Source organism: Orbicella faveolata, unplaced genomic scaffold (genome assembly GCF_042242905.1).
Source record: "Orbicella faveolata isolate gen_17 unplaced genomic scaffold, um_ofav_v1 contig_14, whole genome shotgun sequence".
Lineage (NCBI taxonomy): Eukaryota > Metazoa > Cnidaria > Anthozoa > Scleractinia > Merulinidae > Orbicella > Orbicella faveolata.
Window position 1 is genome coordinate 13,929,483 of NW_028301541.1, and position 13,018 is coordinate 13,942,500.

At 37.4% G+C, this 13,018-nt stretch overlaps 1 long non-coding RNA gene across 1 annotated transcript; it reads right to left on the reverse strand.

The window, feature by feature from the left end:
• Window positions 1–5,252: 5,252 nt before the first annotated feature.
• LOC149114105 (uncharacterized) lies at window positions 5,253–6,261 on the reverse strand. Its single transcript, XR_016206409.1, has 2 exons — window positions 5,794–6,261; window positions 5,253–5,527 (listed from the first exon to the last, which is right to left on the reverse strand). It is a non-coding gene; the product is annotated as an uncharacterized LOC149114105 (long non-coding RNA).
• Window positions 6,262–13,018: the final 6,757 nt, after the last annotated feature.

A 13,018-nucleotide genomic window follows, 5' to 3' on the forward strand; every position in this document is an offset into this window, starting at 1 on the left:
GACTGTAAAGAATAATTTACATGATTTTTCCCCTTTTACATGTTTTGGAGGTTTCATGTAAACAACATGTAAATATTTTAAGTGAAACATGTAAATGATGAAGAAAACACTGTAAATGTTTCAAAGCAAAGGGCTAGGATCATGTAAATAACATGTAAACTGTTCCTGCAAATACTGTAAATAGCCTGTAAATTTCTTGTGATTCAACCTGGAAACCCGTAACTAACATGTAAATTTAATACAGGGAGGCTGCCATAATACTGTAAATGACATGTAAATAAAAAAGGGGAGGCTGTAAACAACATGTAAATAAAAAAAGGGAGGCTGTAAATAACATGGAAAATGAAAACAGGAGCCTGTAAATAATGTGTAAATCAAAAAAGGGAGCCTGTAAATAACATGTAAATCGAAAAAGAGAGCCTGTAAATAACCTGTAAATCGAAAAAGGGAGTCTGTAAATAACATGGAAATCAAAAAAGGAGCCCATAAAGAACATGTAAATCGAAAAAGGGAGCCTGTAAATAACATGTAAATCAAAAAAAGGGAGCCTGTAAATAACATGTAAATCGAAGAAGGGAGCCTGTAAATAACATGGAAATCAAAAAAGGGAGCCTGTAAATAACATGTAAATGGAAAAAGAGAGCCTGTAAATAATATGGAAATCGAAAAAGGGAGCCTGTAAATAACATGTAAATCGAAAAAGGGAGCCTGTAAATAGCATGGAAATCGAAAAAGGGAGCCTGTAAATAGCATGTAAATGGAAAAAGAGAGCCTGTAAATAACATGGAAATCGAAAAAAGGAACCTGTAAATAACATGTACACTGAAAAGGGGAGCCTGTAAATAACCTGTAAATTGGAAAAGGGAGCATGCAAATAACCTGTAAATTGAAAAATGGAGCCTGTAAATAACCTGAAATGGAAAAAGGGAGCCTGTAAATAACATGGAAATCTAAAAAGGGAGGCAGAAACCCTGTACGATAAATGACTTGTAAATAATAACCTGTAGAAAAATGCATGGAATGTACTGTTTTATTGTAATCAAATCTGTTGACCTTAATTATAATAGTAGAAAATATGCAAATTTATACAGAATCAGAACAAACTCATTAAAATTCAAATAGTTTTTATATGCCATGAATAAGGTTTACAATGTATACATTGCAACAAATAAAACATGTTTTCTTTTCTATCTATCCATACCAAGACGACTTAAATAAATGTAATTTTGTGCATGGCCAAAATACTGTACTTTAAAATACCATGACTGCTCCTTTAACCGAATTCAAGCACTTTTCAAGACTACTAAAATTCAAGACCTTTTCAAGATTGTGCGAAACCATGTCATATTCAGCTCTATTTAATTCGTGAATAATAAAATGATTAAGAACTATACTGTTGTCAGCTACAACTAGTAAAAATTTTGCAATTTAGGTGTATTACTAAATTAAAATTGTTTGCAAATAAATACCTGTCTTAAATATATACTAAATCCACAAAGTCAAATGTAACATAATGATAATACCTTTGTCATAAAATGAATGAATAAACTGTTTTTTCTTACTAAGTAATTAATGTAGGATTAAATTAGCCTTAATTATTATGAAAAATGGGGGAGGCACAATGACCTCGTAGTTACATGTAGTGCACTCAACTCCTGATCGAGCGATCCAGGTTCAAGCCCTAGGCGGGTATATTCTGTTGTGTTGTTGGGCAACGCACTTTACTCTCAGTGCCTCTCCACCCAGGTGTATAAGTGGGTACCAGCGAATTTAATGGTGGGGTAACCCTGCAATGGACTGGCATCTCATCCAGGGGGAGTACAAATAGTCCTAGACGCTTCCTGCTACAGAAAGCAGGATAAGCTCTAGCCTGTTGGGCCACGTGGCTCGTATGCGGGCTTTACCTTTACCTTATTATGAAAATTACTGCAATGTAAGTGTGGGGTATTGATCAACTTTTTTCATAGAGTGAATCGTTCTTTTGAAATAACAGAAAACAGGGAGAAAAAACATTTACCACAAGATAGAGATTGACATTTTAAATTCATCATAAAAACATTCATGCAAAAGGAATACTACATTGCATAACATAAAACAAGGCTTCTGACATCTTTTAGGCTATGTTTACAAAGTCACAGTTTCCTTCTTTTTCCAAAACTGTACGGAATCCAAACAATACAAACATTTTGGACCCCTGACAAAACATTCACTGTAAACAATATTCAAAATTTTACTTCAAAAAGCTGTACTGTAAAAAAAATGCATAGGGGCCTGCTGAAATTGAAAGGCCTATCTAGTACCATAGTTCCCACAACACATCATAAGTTAATAAATTACATGTATTGTTCTGGTACTAAATGTATGTAAACATAGCCTTTTCTTTTTATGATGAAATCTTATAGCTGCTGTATTGAACAATAAGTATCAACCTAGCAATCTAAGATATTTAAATTTGATGCTAATTCACTAACACAGGTAGGTGATACTTCAAAGCATTAAAAAGTGTTTAGTGGTTGAATTTATGCCAGAAAGCTGCCAGACCATATCAAAGTGTTGAAGGTCACCATGTTAGACTGTAATCCACCAGGGGCCCATTTCTCAAAGGTCCCAAAAAGTTTTCGCACCCAGAAAGCCATACCGAAATCTGAAATCTTATGCTAACAGAGCTGTTTTAATTGCTTATTCTCAATATGAACAGAGGTTTCCTTCACACAAGAAGTTCCAGGCATATACAGCTCTTAGTTTTTAGACACAGCTTAATTAAAGATGGCTTTGTGGGCCCGAAAAGTTTCCAGGACCTTCAAGAAATGGGCCTTGGACCCCTTATAGAGTCATAAGTACTGTAGACTTCTCAGTGGCTGATTTTTTCCTGATCAAACATCAATGCCAAGGAGTATGCATATATTGACCACTCTCAATTTTAGTTTATCCTACAAGGAACATAAAACATTTCGTTAAATAAGATAAGTTATGTCTGAGTATGAATCAGCAAATTCTGTGTATGATATCAATCAGCGAATTTTACACGGGAGTTATTATTTTGTTTCTTATCATTCCAATTTATACTGTGACCTTTGAAATCGGACCGTAGCCGGTCATGTTGACTGGCCAAAGTAATTTTAGCTCGGTCACGTCTCGTTTCTGACCGGTCAGGATATTTACGCAAAAATCAAGTACATGTAATGTGAGCCAAATTAAACCCACAAATATAGTTTGTTTGTTCCACTCACTGCTAGACCGTTTAAAAATTGGCTTAATATTTTTCCGAATGGATTTAACCCCAGTCACTCTAATGGCATTCCTATCGATCTTGAATGCATGACAAACAGCAAGCAAATGGTCTTTAGCCGTTCGAACAGATACATGTATGCACTGGTGTATGTTTTCATTAGAGGTCATAATAAAAAAGAGATTAAAAACTCTCAGATTTACAGTTGGGGATTTGATTGTTTATTCAAGAATGAACAACATGACCGTCTCAACATGACATGACTGGTCAACATGACCGGCGAGTGAAGCTTTTGGCCAGTCAAGTCACCATTCTGGCCAGACATTGCCCATTGACCGGCCATTATTTTGAGCCCTGGATATTCATCAATCAAACAGATCTTACATCTACATCTGTAGCTACTGTGTGACAAAAACTTTGCATCTCTGATTGGAAGGCATTGGATGTCAGAGGATGTAGAAGAACTAAACTCAAAATGCGTGGCAGTAAATATTCAATGTTCACTATCTTCTACATTGTAATATTCATGCACAATAAATCAAACTCCTATCAAACAATGTTTAAATAATAAGTCAAGTTATTTGCAAGCACAATTTGATTGTTTCTTATGTACACTTATGCTCTATTGGTGGACAAAGGTACAGCTGATGTCATAAATGTTTGTTTTTGTTTCTTTGTTATGTATTACGAAGCAGATAGATTCTATGTTGTCGTGCATCTGTTCAGTAATAGATCACAGAAGACATCAAAATGTGGTAAGAACATCAGTGACACATGCCTGAAAAATTCACAGATTCTGTGACAAACTCTGGTAATGGCTTATGTGAATATTTTTTGTTTTTACCACATTTTGGTGTTATCTGTGATCTACTCTGGGCAGAAAAAAGCCAGATCTGATTTCCTCAGCCAAGTAAATTTTGCTCTTGGGAAGTGAAAATAGAAGTTCAGTGGCCTGGTGGGCAAGTGAAATTACAATGTAGCCTCAGTAGTCTTGTGAGTCTGACTAAAAATGCCAGCTTGATAAATGATAATTTCCAGTCATTCCATTTCAAAACTTAAGACCTGAAAGATTAGTTAATTATTAGGTTGAAAGCAAGAATTAGTTGGGAATCCGAGCGTACTTCATTCGCATTTGTCCTCTGATTTCCTTACTGGCCACCACACTGGGAACTAATATTTAAATGGGGGCAAGTGAAAACTGAAATTGACTGCCCCACTGGGCAAGTGACTTACAATTTTTTTTCCTGCCCTGCTACAGATGAATGAACAGATGCATGACACATGAAACCTACATGTATTTGGTAAGAGCCCAATTTCGTACAAGTAAAATGTACAGCTGTGACAGGGCTCTAAAGCGCCGTCTGGTCATACCAGGGTAAGGCAATCAATTGAAATAGATCCGTAAATTGATATAACTCAATAAATTGAAATTAATGTAAGTGTTATCAGTGCTATCAATAAATTGAAAGAAATTCATACTCACATGCTAGAGAAGTTTCAAGTTATCGATTTGATTTTACCAAATTTATCAGTCATTAGAGAATCAATTGAAAGTTGGCCTCTCTTTGTTAGTTCACATAAACTGTAGAAAAATTGTGTCCCTCAACACAATGTTTGATTGTAACTTTTTTATGTAGATTTCAAAGGCACCACCAAAGACCCCCAACAACATAGTCCCTGATACATGTATGCCAGCAAACTATTCTGTTTACAAGATACAGTGTTATGTTTTTATGCAATTGTATTCATGATTTCATATTTCACTTTATATCTTTTGTTCATTTCTTTCTTATTAAATGTTGCTTAAAAGATAAGCTAGTATCAGCAAAATTGATAATGCTTATTGAAAATTTGATCACAATCAATTACTCGTGACGAATCCTTTTATTGATTTCTGATATCATTGACTACTTTCTATTGATTGTTATGAAATAATCGATTGACTATACTGTGTCGTCCAAGACAAGTAGATTTTCCTGCCTGGGCAAGTTACTCTTCCTTTTTTTTTTCAAGCCCTGTGTAGTTTTCATGACAGTTTGAGGTACATGTACACCTCTTTATAAATTATCGTAGTGTTTTTTTTGTGAAAGAAAATTTCACAACATTTAACTTACTATCAGCACCAGTGGGTGCAATGTCCATGTACAGTTGTGTAGCATATTGTAACTTGCATGTAGGTACAACTGTAGACACTTTAGTAATTTCAGAATACTTACACTAGCATAAGAGAAATTTCCCTGCTGAAGATGGCACATTACATTTTAGCTTACTAGCATTCACATCAGAGGGCAACATAACCTTACAAGAGAATGCATCAGAAGGAATCATAAGGTGCATATAAGCCAATAACAAATGTCGCATGCTCTTACTCGGTTATCGAGAACAGATAATAACAGATAATAAAGCTCTTTATGCACGGCAGGTAAACATCAACAAAGTCGATTCCACAAGCAACGTAACTTCTCCTTGATAATGACACATTCACAGCCAAAGGCAAAACGAAATGTAAACGTATCTTGACGTTACTTTACTCTACTCGTTCAGTTTATGCAAAACTTGCTTACCTGTTGTTGTTGTTGCCTGTAATCGCTATCTTCAGCTTGTGGGTAACGGAAAACTTTGCCTTGAAACCGTGCACGATGACGAAGCGAAGGTAGAGTGGATTTTGGCCCGCTAAAACAGAGCTCGAGTTCGATGCAAGTTCCAACGAACTGCCAAACATGGCGGGAGAACCGAGAGGACGTGGTACCTAACAAGAAGACCGCTGATTCCTGTTTGTTGGAGATCGGGTACTCACAAGGCTGGTATGCTCTTACAAAGGGACTGGGATAACAGTGACGCCAATGAAAGCACAGAACGGTAGAAATCACCAAAAAACAAAACAAAACAAAACAAAACAAAAAAAAAACAAAATGTCATTTTGGTACCGAAAAAAAGTCAGCTATCATTTTCGGAAAGGCGATAAGTCCTATCGTTTTCGGGAAATGGACAAAAAAGCCCTAATAAGTACGAGAATACTCGAGCTCCTCTAGAATAACCGAACAGATAAATTTTTTTTTTTGCGCAACCTAAAATTAACCTACAGAGCTTTCAAAGTAGACCAGATAGCCTAAAACAGCGTTTCAAAGCATTCGAGAGAAAACGGTCGTTGGGCCGGCCGTGTCCCTTATGGTTCCCTGCCTAACCTAACTCGCGTCAGTTCAAACTCGGTAACCAGGGCTCTTTCCGTCTTGAACTCACACAACACGTGACGCTTTCATGGTCCTTCATGAATAAATACGTACGTGTCCGAGAATTAATTTTTCTCTTTTCTAGAGACGTAAGCTTGGGACGCCTGCATGTGCAGTAACAATTCTAGTTTTATTTTGACGTTGTGGATGCGCGGAAAGTTCACAAGAAGACAGCTTAGTGCGGTGTCGATCAATGCAGCGATTTAGTTTGGTGCATACCTTCTAACCCAACTTCAATTTAAAGCACACTATAGCACATACTTGGACTTTAGAGAAGTTCAAATGTTTCAACGTAAAAGGCACCTTAAGGGAGGCTTCACGGTAGGTTTACGGAGCTTTAGCGCGGTGTTACATTTTAACTTTACGCGCCTTTAAAAGGTCCCATTTATATGTTCTCGGTTACCCGAGACAACCCTTCCTCCCTCTCCCCCCCCGTCTCCCCAAGTTTAACCTGGCCGGGGTGACTTTTCATTCATTTCTTTGCAAAATCCAACCAACCGTTTACAAGAGGATAGCGAACTTGTCGGTAACTTGGAATTTACATCATTTGAACAGTCTCCGTTGGTTGAGCCGTTACACCAGAGTTATATTAAATAAGCCCACTTTTCCATTACATGGCTTTTGCAGGGTTTAGGCAGGCCCTCTCTTAAATTTAGATCTTTTTTTTCTAAGAGCCTCCATTTTACATTAACGTGGTCTTTACAGTTTTTCGAAAAGCCCCCATTATCTCATTTAAATTGTTTTCACAGCCTTTGCAAGGTCCCCCTTTTTAATTTACATGCTTTTAACAGGCTATTTACAGCCCCCCAACGCACCCGTGCAACTTCTAGGTTTTCCATTTACATGGTTTTTACATGTTTCTTACAGGCTCCCTTTCTTTCATTTACATTGCTTTTACATGTTTCTTACAGGCCCCCTTTTTTTCATTGACATGGTTTTTACATGTTTCTTACAGGCCCCCTTTTTTCATTGACATGGTTTTTACATGTTTCTTACAGGCCCCCTTTTTTCATTGACATGGTTTTTACATGTTTCTTACAGGCCCCCTTTTTTCGTTTACATGGTTTTTACAGGGTTACAAACATAACATTTCCAGACTTTTTACAGCATTCACTTGAATTATTTACACGTTTCTTAAATGGTTTAGCAAAGCAATTTACATGTTTTTTACAAAGGCAGATACTGTAAAAGTGCGTAAAATATTTTACAGGTATTTACATGTTCTTCAAATGATCATTGTCGACAAAGACAATGTAAATCACTATTTACAGAACATTTACATGCTGTACTAAAAGCTGTAAATTTCCTGTAAATTTATTTTACAAAACCCTAACATGTAAATTATAATTTACAAAGAATGTAAACCAAGATTTACATACTGTAAATTAAAATTGACATGTCCATGTAAATTTTCAACTTTTCCAGTGTACACCACATGATTTTCATAGCATGCGTCGAAATTTGTGGTTTTTCATCGTGTACATATTTGCAAATTAAATAAAAAATTGTGAGCCTGATAAAAGTAATCTGAAAATGCATCCGTTGTCATCCTGCTTATTTACCATGATTGAAAATTAGAATTCGGCGAGAAAGTATAACGACGAGGGATTAGCACAAATATTTCTCTGCTATTCTTGTTTATTAATCATCCAATAGACTTACCCAGGTATGCATCATAAACTTTTGAATTTAAATTACAATAATAAAAGCCCTGGATCATTATACCAAGTGAAAACCATATTGCTTTGTAACCTCGGTTAACTTTCCCGCGATAAGCAATGGTAATAGGACTGAGTGGAGTCCAATTCGGTCTGTTATCATAAGAGTGATAACAAAATCGGACGACCGCAGAGCGGGAATCCAATTTGTTTGTCACGAGTATGATTACAGACCGAATTGGACGACACAAAGTCTTATTACCAATTAATCATAAAAATTACAGTTTCCGAGAAAAGAAGAATAGCCAAGTTATGAAAGAAAGGGAAAATTTGCATTAAAATATCTACAAAGGAGATGTAAACATTCTAAGGCCACCGCGCCTCCTACCGATAATTAGGCGACAAAAACACAAAAGCGCGCGCGCGCATGCACGCACGTAGCTACAACTTTAAATGTGATTGGTTGATTTAAACTACAACTTTGAATGTGATTGGCTAATTGAACTGTCCGATAACAAACTGTCCGATAACAAACTGTCCAATAACAAACTGTCCGATAACAAACTGTTCGATAACAACTTGGCAAGTGAATTAGTGGAAAGTAGGAGTTTTTTAAACCAATCACAATCGAAGAAATTGTCATTTTTACGATCAGGAGCCATAATCGGGGACGGAGACCGTAAGTCTCGGGATTCACGCGCACCTATGATATGGGACAATTTTTCTATTTTTAGAACAAATTGCGCCATCCTGACGTCATATATCCGCGCGGATTCACGCACATGTCAGGAGCTCTCGCGTGGATGTTGTCACGTTGCGTGATCAAATGGTTAGAGTTGAGAGATTCTCTTGCGTATTTTTCACAGCGATGGCAGGGAACAAGGCAGGGAATACGAACCAGGGCGCTTATTTGTAGTTTTATGCTCTGAGCTAACGTAAAAGGTGGGTTTTTCAGGGTCGAAAACAAGACTTCAATCTCGCGTTGGGAATGAATAATAAGATCTGCTCACGCTAGTTGTAAGCTTACGCGTATGTTTTTGCGTTTGTTCTGACTTAAGAATATAGCAAGAAAACTCTCTACTCTGGTATCGAGTTAATTTGTGAGTTTCTCAGACAACGGTTAATCATAACCAAAACCTGTTTTGATGGTTTCTTATTGTTGCTGCTTGTTTGTGAGTTTGCAAAAGTTTTTGAAAGGAAAGTCTGACGCGTACAATTAGCTCATTTGCATAGTGCAGCTCGTGCACTTTCAAGTCCGAGTCGGTGTTTTCAATAGACTATTTTACAGTTGTCTGCTCAGTGACCTGGCCTTTGAATGGCAGCGAGGCTAGAGTTGACCTTGTTTTGATACAGACCTCACTGCTTTTGTCATGTAAATGCACCTAGTTAGCATCAGAACAATTTGTTTTACACAACAAAAGCAGTGAAGTCTGTATCAAAACAAGGTCAACTCCAGCCTCGCTGCCATCCAAAGGCCAGGTCACTGAGCAGACAACTGTAAAATGGTCTATTGTCAACGACTCTTGACAAAGATTTCTTTCGTTATCTTTTGTGCTGAGATGCTGCAACAAATTTCACGAACGCAAAAAAGGCTACTAACATCATGTGGGTTTTTTCAACATAAGCATAGTGAAGTTTTACACTGCGAAAATGAAAATAGACAAGGAGTTTTGATAACTCGATCAACAAAATCGAAATCTTTATTCCAAGTTGATTAAAGAAGCGTCATCGTAACTTTGTTGATTATTTCTGCTTTATTCACATATTTTCAGCTTAGCTTTTAATATGTTGTCAAAAATTTATCAATCTTAAACATATTTAAAAACTATAGAGCCATTGTTTGAGTTCGATGTACGCTTTCACACGAAAGTGTACAATTTGTCATGTTTACTGACTGTACAAAACACGCATTGGCGGGCGCTCTCATTCATCGACAACAGAGAATTTACAGGATTTTTACACGAATAAAACTGAGCAGTATCTACTGACGTAAAGTTATTAAGCCTTGATGAAACATCAAGCGTTGCTTACAATTTAAGCGAAACTCAAACTAGCAATCATTTTGTTTTACTTTTCGGTCGCGATAGACTGACAAATTCCTCGCAAGCGTGTGGCAAGCGGAGCTAGGAAACTATGAAGTCCTGAAGCTCTGCTATATCTAAATATATCCAGGTAGTTTTTGCTGTGTAATGGAAAAGCTGTTGATCTTCAACATATGTGAAATTTAAAGTGGAGTAATGTACAGCTCATGTAAAATAAGCATCCGTCGGAACCAGTCGGAACACAACTTGGTCAGCGATATATATAAGCTTACAGCGGAACATACCTAAATTCGACGCCGTCTTACTTCACTCAAACTGGAGCAGCCTACGACGAAAATACTTAAGCAAAATTCCAACAGACGTAAACGCGTTGAGTTGTGGGCCAAAAACATGAAACATTTCGGGAATTTCGGACGCCATTTCCCCCGCGCGACATCCGCAAAAATCCTCGCAGCATGTACGCGCGTGTGCCGCAGGTGATGGCGCAATTTGTTCTAAAAATAGAATTATTGTCCCATATCATGGGAACAACCCTAAAACCGTCTAAAACGCTTTATTCCCTGTCTTCTTAGGCAAATACGGCCAAAACGCTTACCATTTTTGAAAAAATTCAATTTAATCCCATGTATCACGTGTTTCTTTAAAATCATATAGCCTTCTTAGCAGTTGTTTCCTATTCGAGAGCACAAGCAGCTTGTGAACGATTAGGGCACGAGGCAAACAAGAAAAAAATGTTATGGGGAGTGGGGTAGATTTCCAATTCAGTCAAGTTAGTTTGTTTTATGCGTCTCGTATTATTCGTCTGAGAAGTATAACTGTCCGTTTCATGAGTCTTCCAGACGCATGATATCGTTGGGTTCGTCTGACGTTTAATGCGTCCTATTTCCGTATTCACTAAACGCATTGTACGTTTAGGACGCATTTTTAGTCTTCCTAGGTAAATACGGCCAATGCGCCTACATTTTTTGAAATTCGATATGTGGAGGCGGCTTGGTTAGGGAGGTCTCAGTTTTAAATCTTCCTCCCTGCCACTAGATGTACTTGTGTTCGGTGGTCCTGACCTCAAATTCTCCACATCTTGTAAACAGCCAACTGTTATGGTCAGCCTCCAACCAGATGGGATATTAAACAAGTTTCAGTCCTATGTACAATATTTGTTCCTTCATCTATAGTGTTCAATTAGCACAGCAGTGCTAAATACCATGAAACTGAGACAAAGTGACACTCTATTTTTCCTTATCACGTGTTTCTTGAAAATCGTATAGCCTTCGTAACAGTGGTTTCCTTTTCGAGAGCAAAAGCAGCTTGTGAACGATTGGGACACGAGGCGGAGGAAAAAAGTTATGGGGAGTGGGTTAGGGGATAAAAGCACTCTCTTCTGCCTCATCTCGTGCTTTTTGTTCCGTTCTTTCACCCCTTCTTGTTGGCAGGGCCTCTCATTCTCAGATTCCTCGTGCCTCTTTCGTTCCAAGAAAGCAAGTGACTGCTTCGCTGACTAAAGCTCAAGCAAAGTTAAACATTTAAAGTCCTTCATTTGATTCAAACGGGATTTGTCGTTGGATGGCATTTTCGTGTTTTAGTAAATTCTGGAATGTGTGTGTTCAACTATAGCTGTCACCTTTAACTCGCTCGTTCCATTTCCATCTCAACGTATGTGTCTTGGTATTTTTCCAATTTGCTGTTTCCTCAGAGATAACAGCCCTAAAATAGAACATCTGGCAACGCTTTTACTCTACACCAGGGAAGCGTTTACTAAATTGATTGATGTGTTCATTGAATTTATGAACAAAGAATCCGTTCTTTACATTTCAATGCTGGAATATATATCTGACGCACGTTCAGAAACAAAACTAATCATTAGGGTTGAAAACATCCATAGTGAATTAAGTCGTTACGGTAATATCAAAGCGTTTCGCTGCTAGTTATCTTTTGACAAAGTTCTTATCTCTGCTGAAGGCACCGCCAAGCCGTTTTGTGTATTTCTCAGTTCTCTACTTTATTTTTACAATTGAGTTGAAAACACAAGACATGGTAATTAATTTAATAGTGTCTGAAAACTATTGTTAAAGGTCAAATGCAACGAAATTTTGACAATTTTTCTTTTGTCGAAAAACCTTTATAAAAAAGTCAGTTACACCAACATGAAGCAGAATCAACTCTTAAAAATAAGCTTTGTGTGAACTGTGGCGTCCAAGACACGAAAATCCGAGGATTTCCGAGAGCTTCACGAAAACGAACCAGAAATGGCCGCGCTTGGAGTGGAAACGAAATTTTAGGTATTTGTGACGTCATATTTGGCGAGCTCATTTTCGCAACCAAATAATTTACTTGAAATTACTGAGTATGTTTCAAGGATTTCCTGGCGTTTATTGACTTGCTGATGTATAAAATAGATCAAGATCCTGATGTCTTATTTGGAAATGTCCAAATACAGCCGTATAAGTTCGAACCATGGGAATCAGGCAACGATTCAGTCGATATAAACTTTAGTGGATCAGACTCGTCGAGTGAACAAGATGGCATCACGATATCAACAACGAAAGAATCGACCACATGGATTGGTGAGCCTTTCTGAATATGTTGAAAACTGCTGTTCAAAGATTAGTAATAAATTAATGAATAAAGTTCATCTTCGAGTCTTTGCCTTGTTTTATTTTGCAAAAGATGATGTTTACAATTTTCTTTCGGTCAGTAAGAAAAGTTGATCAGCTCACCTGATATAAGCCCTTCCTGATAGTTGTTTTGGGCGAACGTTTAACGTTTAAGCTCATCTTGTTTTTGTCGTTTTACATGACGTGTAGTTGCTTTTTCGTCGTTAGAATGCTATGGGTTGCAGGGTTTTCACAGGTCAGAAAAGTG